Here is a 10,553-nt window from a genome sequence, read left to right on the forward strand (position 1 = left end):
AAGGAAGAATTGGTAACATCAGACATGGAGAAGGCTGAGGTTCTCAAAAACTTATTTTCCTCAGTCTTCACTGCCAGTCACACTTTCTAAATCTCTTGTTTCCCTCAACCTGTAAACAAAGGCTGTGGCAGCAAAATCAAGCCCACTGTAAGTGAAGAGCACGTTCAAGACCACCTAATGAAATCGAACAAAACCTGTGGTAGGGCAATTCCAAACATGAGTGGAGACTGAGAGAAGAACTCATTGAGAACAGTCCTGCAGAGAAGGTCTTGGAGTTTATGGAGGATGAAAAACTTGAGCCATGAGCCAGCGTTACAAACTTGCAGCCCAGAAGGTGAACTGCAACCTGGGTTGCATCAAAAGAGGAGTGGCCAGCAGGTCAAGGGCGGGCCTTGTACCCCTCTACTTTGACCTTGTGAGGCCCCACTTGGAGTCCAGCATCCAAGTCTGGGGTCTCTAGCACAAAAAAGATGTGGAGCTGTGATGTAGAGTGGGTCCAGAGGAAAGGCACGAAGATGATCAGAGGGCTGGAGCACCTCTCCTATGGATACAGGTTGAGAGAGCTGGGGATGTTCAGCCTGGAGGCTCCAGGGAGATCTCACTGCACCCTTTCATTCCTTAAAGCAGGCTTTTAAAAAAGATGGAGAGCAACTTTTTATTCAGGCAGAGTGGCTTTAAGCTAAAAGAAGGGAGATTTAGATGAGATATTAGGAGGAAATTCTTCACTCAGTGTGGTGAGGCACTGTAACAGGTTGCCCAGAGAAGCTGTGGATGCTCCATCCCTGGACATGTTCAAGGCCAGATGGATGAGGCTCTGGGCAACCTGGACTAGTGGGTGGCATCCCTGCCCACGTCAGGAACTAGATATTCTTTAAGGTGTTGCAGCTAGATGATCTTGAAGGTCCCTTCCAATCCAAACCATTCTATGTTTCTGTATTCTAGTATTTATGTAGCATTTCTCTTCAAATTTGTTTCAGCCATTCTGATTCTTTCTTTTAAAATGGCTTGGAGTGACAGAGGACAAGACCTCTTTTCTTTAATATACACCTGAATTAAGACCCTAATAAGAAATAACATTATGTTAAGCAGAGACTGTAGCTTGTAGACAAAAAAGTCTTGAGTTAATGACCCTTTGTTTCAAAGGATCATGGATCATCTATAAAGAATTTTTTTCTGAAAGAACTCTCAAGAAAATCAGCACTTACAGTAAAAATGACATCACATCAACAAGAACAATGATTTACCGACAATAAACACTCTCCTCTCAGAGATTACTATGCAGAAGATTAAGTAAATGCTAAAGTAGAGAATACTTTTCTCCCAACCTATATATAGCAAAACGTATAGTCAGCATTCTGCAATCTTAAATGCATTTAAGACCAGAATCTAATGTCAGGACAAAACAACATATCAATGTCTTATCAAAACATGTCATAATGCCATATCAAAACAACAATAGAGGCATTGCATATGTTGACTATTTTGGTACTTTTTTTTTTACCTTAATTTTACCTTTAAATTACAGTAGTTTATATATATATGTGTGTATATATATATAATCTTGATGTTGCTCTTGTTTGTGACTGCTGGAAAAAAAATAAGAAAAAAAGTAATACAATTTATAATAATAACCCTAAATACTACTTTTAAAGGCAAATCCACAGGCTGTTTGGTTTTCCAGATTTCAGAGAAGATTTCTTGGTTTTCATTTGTCTGTTGGCTTTCATTTTAGAGTATTTTAAACCTGTATAAATATGCAAAAAAATAACTAAACCTATGAAGTATGCTGGTACATTTTTGCAGAATAGCTTCCCGCTGGCAAAATATGTTCTTTAACAACAAGCTGTATTTATCAGTCACAAAACCTCATATATTGTAGGTGTCCCTAAAGACTTGCACAGGGATCTTTAGATTATTACCCTGATACTGAACAAGAGTACTCTCTATAAAATGTCAAAAACTCACCAAAGGTAACTTTAGACATAAGCCTGCTAGACCTGAGTTTTACAGACAACTCAGAATTGCAGAAGTTACATCTCTTCCAATTCTGTCTAGAATTAATTACCAGAGATTAGATGTATCTGTTGAAGCCATTGACTTTGTATCTAATAGAGTTAGTGCTACTTTAAATTTTATATCTTTGGTCTCAATCTGGCTTCCTGATATGTAAAAAGGACAGCACATGTTGTCAGAAACAACCATAGCCCACGCAAAGCAAGGAATTGCTGTTTCATTTGAAACCCTGTCAGTATATGCAAGTGGAAAGAAAAAGAAAGAGCACCTAGAAAACTTCTTCATCTCAGAAAACTTGCTGAGGATTGAAAATAATAGAAACAAGGCTTCTACATCCATATGAATGCCTTGGAGTAAGATAACAAAGAAGATGACCTACAAGTATTTATTTTGCTGCACAATGTGCAAGGAAGTCCTGGAAGTTTTAATGTATTTTAATAGAACACAACTGAAAATGTTCTATTTAGAATGAAAACATAATTCTTAAGAACTACTGTAATCCATGCAAGGTATATTGTTTGATCAAAATCAGATCTTTCTCATCTACAACAAGGAGAAGAGAAGACAAAACATAATAAAGTGGAAGGGTGGAGGGTGGGAATGAAAGTTTGGAAATAACAGGAATCATAGAATCATAGAGTGGTTTGGATTGGAAGGGACCTAAAAGATCATCTAGTTTCAACACTCCAGCCATGGGCAGGATCACCTTCCACTATACCTGTTTGCTCAGAGACCCATATACCCTGGCCTTGAACACTTCCAGGGATGGGGCATCCATAGCTTCTCTGGGAAACCTGTTCCAGCGCCTTACCACCCTCACAGTATAAAATTTCTTCCTTATATCTAATCTAAATCTACCCTCTTAGTTTAAAGCCATTCCCCTTTGACCTATCACTACACTCCCTAACAAAGAGGCCCTCCCTAGCTCTCCTGTAAGCCTCCATTAGGTACTGAAGGCAGCTATAAGGTCTTCTCAGAGCATTCTTTTCTCCAGGCAGAACAAACCCAACTCATTCAACCTGTCTTCATAGAAGAGGTGCTCCAGCCCAGAATGGCATAGTCATGTTTAATGCCCCTACTGAAAACAGCCTAAGAAGACAATAGTGAAGAAATTCTGATTAGAACTTGCAAAAAATAGTGGTGTGAAAACACCTGGGTCAACTACAGGAGTTAACTGTTTTACCATAATTAGGAAGAGAAATGGCAGATAAGAAATTCTGTATTAATAAACATTCACAAGAGAATATCAGGTTTATCGTGAGATTGCATCGTCCTATCTGCATACTAGCTGATATACAGCACCAACTGGCTGACAAAAACATCTTTACTGGGAACAACGACAGGTCCTGGCAAACCAGATTTTATAATTGGTCAGCTGAACTGAGCAATTTCAAACACCATACATTATCTACAAGATTGTCCATTTACCCTTTGCAATAAATTGGCATTGAGGATGTTTTAATTAAATAGCAAAGAAGCACCTATAGATATTTTGAACATCCACACGATGACATGATAGTGGCAGTTTCAGTCCCAGATGAACAAAGACACCGAAGAAAGTGATGACAAGGACAGAAGGATAACATACAAATTTGATTCCTTCCATGACAAAAGTAGTCAAATACATGGGATACGTATACTCATTAAGTAATTTAAGAATGTAACAAAACTGTACCTGACATGAAAACCCGTACAGAACTATGCAGAAAATCCTTGAGAACTTGCTGTACAGTACCACAAAAGTGAAACAGCTTTAACTGATCCTCTAAAGCAACTGTTTTTTGATAACACAACTTGGCAACACTCCTAAAAAAAAAAAAAAATGCAGCAAATAAAGACAACACTCTTACATGCACCAGTACTCACATTTCATGGTCCTAGTAAGGCAGTCACCACTCAGTAAACAAGCTCAAATATGATTCAGGAGCCTGTCTCTAACTGGAAGCTTTGATTCATAGGTCTCTTTTGCTATGGCAGAGAGAAAAGAAAATGATTCTCAAATTGAGTACAGTCTACTAGCATTTGTGTTTGCCACAAAGATATTTCATAAATATGCATTTGTGTTAGATCACATACTATGTAGATGATATTGCTCAAACATCTTGGAAGGCAATTTAAAGTCTATTTTAGATATTTGATTTGCAGAAATAGATTTGAAATCTCATGCAATCTAGAAATTTTAATTGCAAATAAAATCACAGAGAGTTATACAGGAATCAAATAATGAAATTTCTTCAGAAAAAGTAATTTATGTCATTGCGTCAGTAGCCATATTTATTTAAGATTTGTTCTACAAATAAAGCTGCAAGATGATCATGTTAAGAAACTCTGATCAAAGCCATATTTGGCTATGAAATCTGCTATGGCTTTATAATAAAATTAGTTGAAATCCTTTTTGTTTGTTTGTTTGTTTTGTTTTGTTTTGTTTTTGTTGTGTTTGTTTTTTTTTTTTTCTTCTTTACAACAGTAAATACTTTTTTACAGAAATAATGTATAAACAACCAGAAAGAACGAATCTTGAGACATGGAAGTAATGTGCTGGTCTATTGTGACTCAAGGTACAGAACAATTTCTGCATGAGATCTTTATGATACCATAAAGTCCTTACCTTTCCAATTACACAAAAAGCTGAAGTTGTTTTGTTTTGTTCTGTTCTGTTTGGTTTCTTACTTTACAACATCGACATCCATTTTAGGATTTTTTTTTCTACTTTCCAAAAGTTTGTCAGGCAATTATGCCACCACTAAATGGAATGTTCTATCTTCAACACATGGCATCCCAAATTAGGTATTAAGTGATCTTCTGCAAGCAGAGAAAGGCTTGACTTTGATTGTTCTTAGAACAAGAAAATCAGTTATGGATACTGAATTTAATTATATGACTGAAAAACTGTTTCGGGTGACATTTTCAATACAGCTGTATCAGATAGCAGCAGGGTTTTCTTTAGGTCTTCTAAAGCTGGAAAAATACAATAGGTAGGAAATTCTGTCTTGCATGATCACTGTTTGATAGGAGACTGACAACAATTATTTTGTCCTGTTACTTCTATGTCTCACCAACTCAAAACAGTTTATGACCAATTACAGCAGTTATAGTAAGGACTACAGTGACACTGTGACCAGACAGCAAAACTAGTCTCTTCCCTCCTGAAGATGCAATACATGCGGAAACAATGTACATAGCTGAAAAGTATTGAAGGTCATAGCTGAGAGGTGAGAGGTACACATTTAAAAGCTGGCAGTAGATACTTGGACAAATGAGGACAGTAATAAATACACCACAAGTGCATGTGTCTGAAGAATTATATCATCAGGTAAGAATCATGACGGAACAGTAACAGCATTTAAGGATAAACTGGCATCAAGAGTTAGGTGCGTTTGCCAGACTAATATCAAGAGCTGCTGGACATCTGGAGCTGTTTAACAAAGCGTTGTCTATCTTTGATAGACGTAAACAGTTATTAATCATAACATTAGCCCAAGTAGAATAATAATCTCCTCATGCATCAGGTCAGATGGTGGAGATACCAAGAAGCTGTTTAAAAGAAGGATTCTCAGAGACATAGACAGGAAGTCCATTAAATTGTACCACATTTTCTTTAAAAATAGTATACTGTTTGGAGAAATGTCTTACATGATTTAGGTGCTGACTGAGTCTTCTGCACTGCAGTAATGTGAAATGGTATCACTGTCTGCCATCTAACAGGGAGCTCTGGTCTAAACTTAATAGCTGTTGTTGCTCACACACCAAAGGTATAACATTTAGAACCAGAGACCGTCTCCCCCTGTACGTCTTTCTTTTTCTGTATAACATGAAGTCTGAAAACTGTTGCTATAGGGAGCTACCACAAAGAGCAGATACCATAATTACAGAAAACTTGTCTTCCTTCCTTCCTGAAGGACTTTATTAGCTTATTTAATTGTAATAGTACTGTCTAATCAGCAAGACTGTGATTCCAGACACATGGTCTACCTCCCTTTCATTTGAGCTAAAGGCATGACTCTCTCATTGACAATAGTCCAGTATTTTCAAAAAATGTTCTCCTTTACTGCCAGTTTCTCTGATGCAAAATTTTTGATATATTATGTATTTTTATTAGTGAAAACAAATTTATATTTTCCAATCATCTGTAAGCACATGGAAACATAATCTTTTCCCAGCCAAGCACAAGTAGTGGTGGTATCTCTGGAAGTGGGGAAAAACAAGAAAACAAGAGGATAGAAGGTAATATTTGAAAATAAATAAATAAATAAAATAATAATTAAAAAAAAAATCCACGTTGGGTGAGAGGGTAGGGTGTTGGGGCAGGGAAGGTGCTGCAGGGTCTGTGGCAAATAGTAAGAAAAAGTATTTAGAGGTATAAAGGTGTCTCTGATAACATAACTATTGGAATTTTAAAATAGGGTTTCTGTAGGCAGTCAAGTAAGGAGATGTCGAGGTAGGGGAAGGGTGGAGTTAAAGATAAAAGTGATTATTTCTGATAGATCTACCTTTTAATATTATGAGTGTTTCTGAACAGTGAGCACTGGAAGTTTTACACCAATTTGCTTCCATTTTAAGCATTACAAGCTCCATGCCAGGCAGCTGTATTTTGAAATCAAATCTGTGTAAAAGCAGGCACTTAAGCCTGTTTGAGGATATTATTGCAGACACGCAACAAGAATGAAAGTGATTCTTACAAAAAGATAAAGATTAGTGTGGGAGATACAGATCAGTTCTGAAAGAAGGTCTGATTTCTTAGACCAATTTGGCAGATAGATATTGAAAGAAAGTAACTTGTGAGGCCTCTTTTTGGAAGCTAACAGTGACCCTCACTTCAAAATTCATGTATCGTGTCAACATAACAATAGTGAATGGACCAGGCAAGCTGATAGTCCAGACTGACCTTGGAGAGGTGTGGAATATCAGCTCATGTAACTGTGTCTCCTGGATCTGTTCATGTCTGTCACTGCTAGGTAGGCAGATTTCCTCAGTGAGCTAAGCAAGGAGTCGCAAAGTCCACACAAATATTTATTAACCTGCTAGAAACAACTGTAAGGAGATACAAGATGTCACCTGCAGGTGAGAACAGAATCTACAGAAAACAGTGAAAGCAAATGATCAGAAGGATCATAAGTGTTATCTTATGTTATTCTAATGTTATTCAATTATGTGTTCATATATTTTTTGTTAAACCTCCTAAGGCCATCTCAGCTTTCGAGTGCATGCGTATACGCACCTTACAGAAGTGATCAGCCCTGGTGGAGGCATGTTCTGCAGCAGAAGGGGGGATCGAGGCGTGAAGGGGGGTTCTTGTACTGAGGAAACCCCAGGGAGCAAAGGGAGCCTCTGTCTGCCAGCAGGTCTGAAGAAAGCAGCTGATGAGTCCTGACCGGGTCAGGAGCAGCATCAGCCACACCCACACAAAGGCAGCCCCTAGCAGCAGTGACCAGGGTGGCCAAGAAGTGTGTGGCGTGTCAGCCAGGCAATGGTGCAGCTGTTTGTGTGGCAGTTGGTGCAGGGAGGGCAGAAGGCAGCCACTTTGCTCTGAGAGTGACAAGAAGCAGCCTTCAACTGAAATAAAAATGGTGTCCACCAGCCACAAGTGCTGGCATGAGGCTGGAACCCAGAGGGTGGGGCCACAACTTCCCCAGGCAGAGGCCTACACCAAAACAGACCTCCTGAGGACTGAAAGACCTGCCCAGACCCTCACTTACATGGAGCTTCAGAATCCGGAAGTCCCTCTAGGGCATGAATGCAGAGGTGGGTGCTGTGGTTGCAAGCATAACCAGCTGGATGAACTTTTCCAGCAAGTTGCCAAGTTGCGAGAGGAGCTCCCCAGGCAGCATAGTATCCAGGCACCTGAGTGAGAGATTTATGCATGGTATTGTGCACTGACATGGGCTGAGTGACAGCCCTGCCTCAAGTCCTGGAAAAGGGAAGGTAAGCTGGTTTCCAACTCGGAGCTGATGGACTTAGGAGACATGGGAAACTGGAGCGTCATCTCAGGTTGGAGTAGAAGGAAGAGTGGAACTGTTTGTTGGATAAAGAATTGGCTGGATAGCTATAGCCAGAGAGTTGTAGTCAATGGCTTTATATCTATGTGGAAGCCTGTAATATGTGATATCCTTCAGGGGTCCATCCTGGCACCACTACTGTTTAATATCTTTATTAATGACATAGACAGCGGCATTGAATGCGCCTTCAGCAAGTTTGCAGATAACACCAAGATGAGCGGTGAGGTTGTTACACCAGAAGTAAGGCTGGTGTAACATCCAAAGAGATCTAGACAAACTTGAGAAGTGGTCCCGTGTGAACCTAATGAGGGTTTACAAGGCCAAGTGCAAGGTGCTGCACCTGTGTAGGGACAATCCCAAACAGGAGTACAGACTGAGAGAATAATTCATTGAGAGCAGTCCTGCAGAGAAGGTCTTAGTTGGTTTATGTAGGATGAAAAACTTGACACAGCAGTGAGCGCATCCTGGGCTTCACCAAAAGAGGAGTGGCCAGCAGGTCAAGGGAGGGCATTGTGTCCCTCTACTCCGTCATTGTGAGTCCCCACTTGGAGTCCAGCATCCAAGTCTGGGGCCCCCAGCACAAGAAGAATGAGGAGATGTGTCAAGTGGGTCCAGGGGAGGGCTATGAAGATGATCAGAGGGCTGGAGAACCTCTCCTATGAATACAGAGCTGATAGATGTTCATCCTGGAGAAGTGAAGGCTCCAGGGAGATCTCATTTCAGCATTTCATTACTTAAAGGGTGCTTATAGAAAAGACAGAGAGCAATTGTTTATTCAGGCAGATAATGATAGGACAAGGGGGAGTGGTTTTAATCAAAAGAGGGAAGATTTAGATGAGATGTTAGGAGGAAATTCTTCACTCAGAGGGTAGAGAAGCACAGGAACAGGTTGCCCAAAAATATCTGTGGATGCCCCATCCCTGGAGGTGTTCAAAGCCAAGTTGGATGGGACCCTAGGCAACCTGGTCTAGTGAGTGGCATCCCTGCTCATGTCAGGGGTGTTGGAACTAGATGATATTCAAGGATTTTTCTGACCCAAACCATTCTATGATCCTATATTCTAGTATTTATGTAGCATTCCCCTTTAAATTTGTTTCTATAGAGTAAGAAATTAAAAATCTTCCTACTTGCTACTTCCTCTACTTGTAGAAAAGGATCACTTAAGCTCTTCTTTGTTATGTGTAGTTCTTTTAAAGCATTTTTTTAGGAACTCTTGACAATTTTTTTTTGTCCTCTATAACCAACCCAAATCTATTGCTGCAATATGGTTTCTTAAGTTTTATTCCTAGACATTGCAGAATTACTTCACTTCTTGCATGAATCACAACATCCATCATATATGTATTTGAATTTTATCTTAATGGAGTTCTATTTTCTAAAAAGCAAAATATAAAAATGTTTGCAATAAAAGCAATTATGTTATCTCTTTCATTATTTTACCACATTGAATATTTAGAGTGATGTCAAAGCTCTAATAGTCTTGAAGAGATTTCTATTTAATTAGTTAAATTTGGGGGGCAATGGTCATTTTACTTTAGTGTTCTTCTCATTGCTGGTGCTACAGGAAAGATATTTATTATTACAGTGTATCTAGAAATATATAAAATATAGAAAAGTGTCTCCTCTCAAAATTTACTTTGGTCATCTCAAGGCTTTTGCTGCACTTGTATTTATCTTGTGATGCCTTGACTGTCAATAAATCATTGTTTTTATGTTCCTAGAGCAGCAACAATGAAGAAACTCGGAAATGGCATTAGAATTCCAGTTGGGGTTTCATTCCAATACTATTCAGCATAAACAGGTGAAATGTAATGTTGTATCTTTATATACTCTATAGCATTTCTTCCAAGGGGCAACGTTCTATTCACTTATTATTGTGTCGGTTATAAATTGTAGTCTGCATTTCTTCTATCAAAATGCACAGCTATTGATATTTAACTGTAAAGAAATATATCCCTAGGCAATGAATATAGTCAGAAATTACTATATGAATTTAACCAAGAAGAGAATGATCCCATATTGATGTAGTGAATAAATTTTCAAGTGTGGGACAATGGCCCCTATTTATTAACATTTTATCTCCATATTGAAATGCTTGACCTTGCTTCAGCAGTTTTACGGATAGCAAGATATCTGAAAGTTCAATTTTTCCCTCTATAAAAAGAAAGCCAACAAACTGATGGCAATAAATATGACTCAGATGTATTTTTTTCTGTTTTTCTTCAGATGTAGCTGAAAGATGAGCACCTCTATAGCATAACAATTCAGATAATAAAAAGACCAACTGTCATAAAAATGGTGAGAGAAATGCTTTGAAATACATACCCATATTATACAGAAGTGAATCACTGAAAGTCATTTGATGACAAAAAGAGATTTTTTTGTTATGTGAAGGCCTAAAATCACAGGTAAAGATTGCCTAGTACTTATCTACATTTCTTAAAACAGCTGGGTAGGTATGTAGCAAAGCCTTTAGACAACTAATGGTACTGCAGGTGAAATGTAGAAATCCAAGTTCAGGAAATGTAAGCCTCAGGTCCTTAA

General features: G+C 38.6%; 1 long non-coding RNA gene across 1 annotated transcript; it reads left to right on the top strand.

The window, feature by feature from the left end:
- Window positions 1–7,237: 7,237 nt before the first annotated feature.
- LOC140001414 (uncharacterized) lies at window positions 7,238–10,307 on the top strand. The gene is made up of 3 exons (XR_011806632.1): window positions 7,238–7,755; window positions 9,731–9,810; window positions 10,236–10,307. It is a non-coding gene; the product is annotated as an uncharacterized lncRNA (long non-coding RNA).
- The last annotated feature ends 246 nt before the right edge of the window (window positions 10,308–10,553 follow it).

Source organism: Anas platyrhynchos, chromosome 1 (assembly GCF_047663525.1).
Source record: "Anas platyrhynchos isolate ZD024472 breed Pekin duck chromosome 1, IASCAAS_PekinDuck_T2T, whole genome shotgun sequence".
Classification (NCBI taxonomy): domain Eukaryota; kingdom Metazoa; phylum Chordata; class Aves; order Anseriformes; family Anatidae; genus Anas; species Anas platyrhynchos.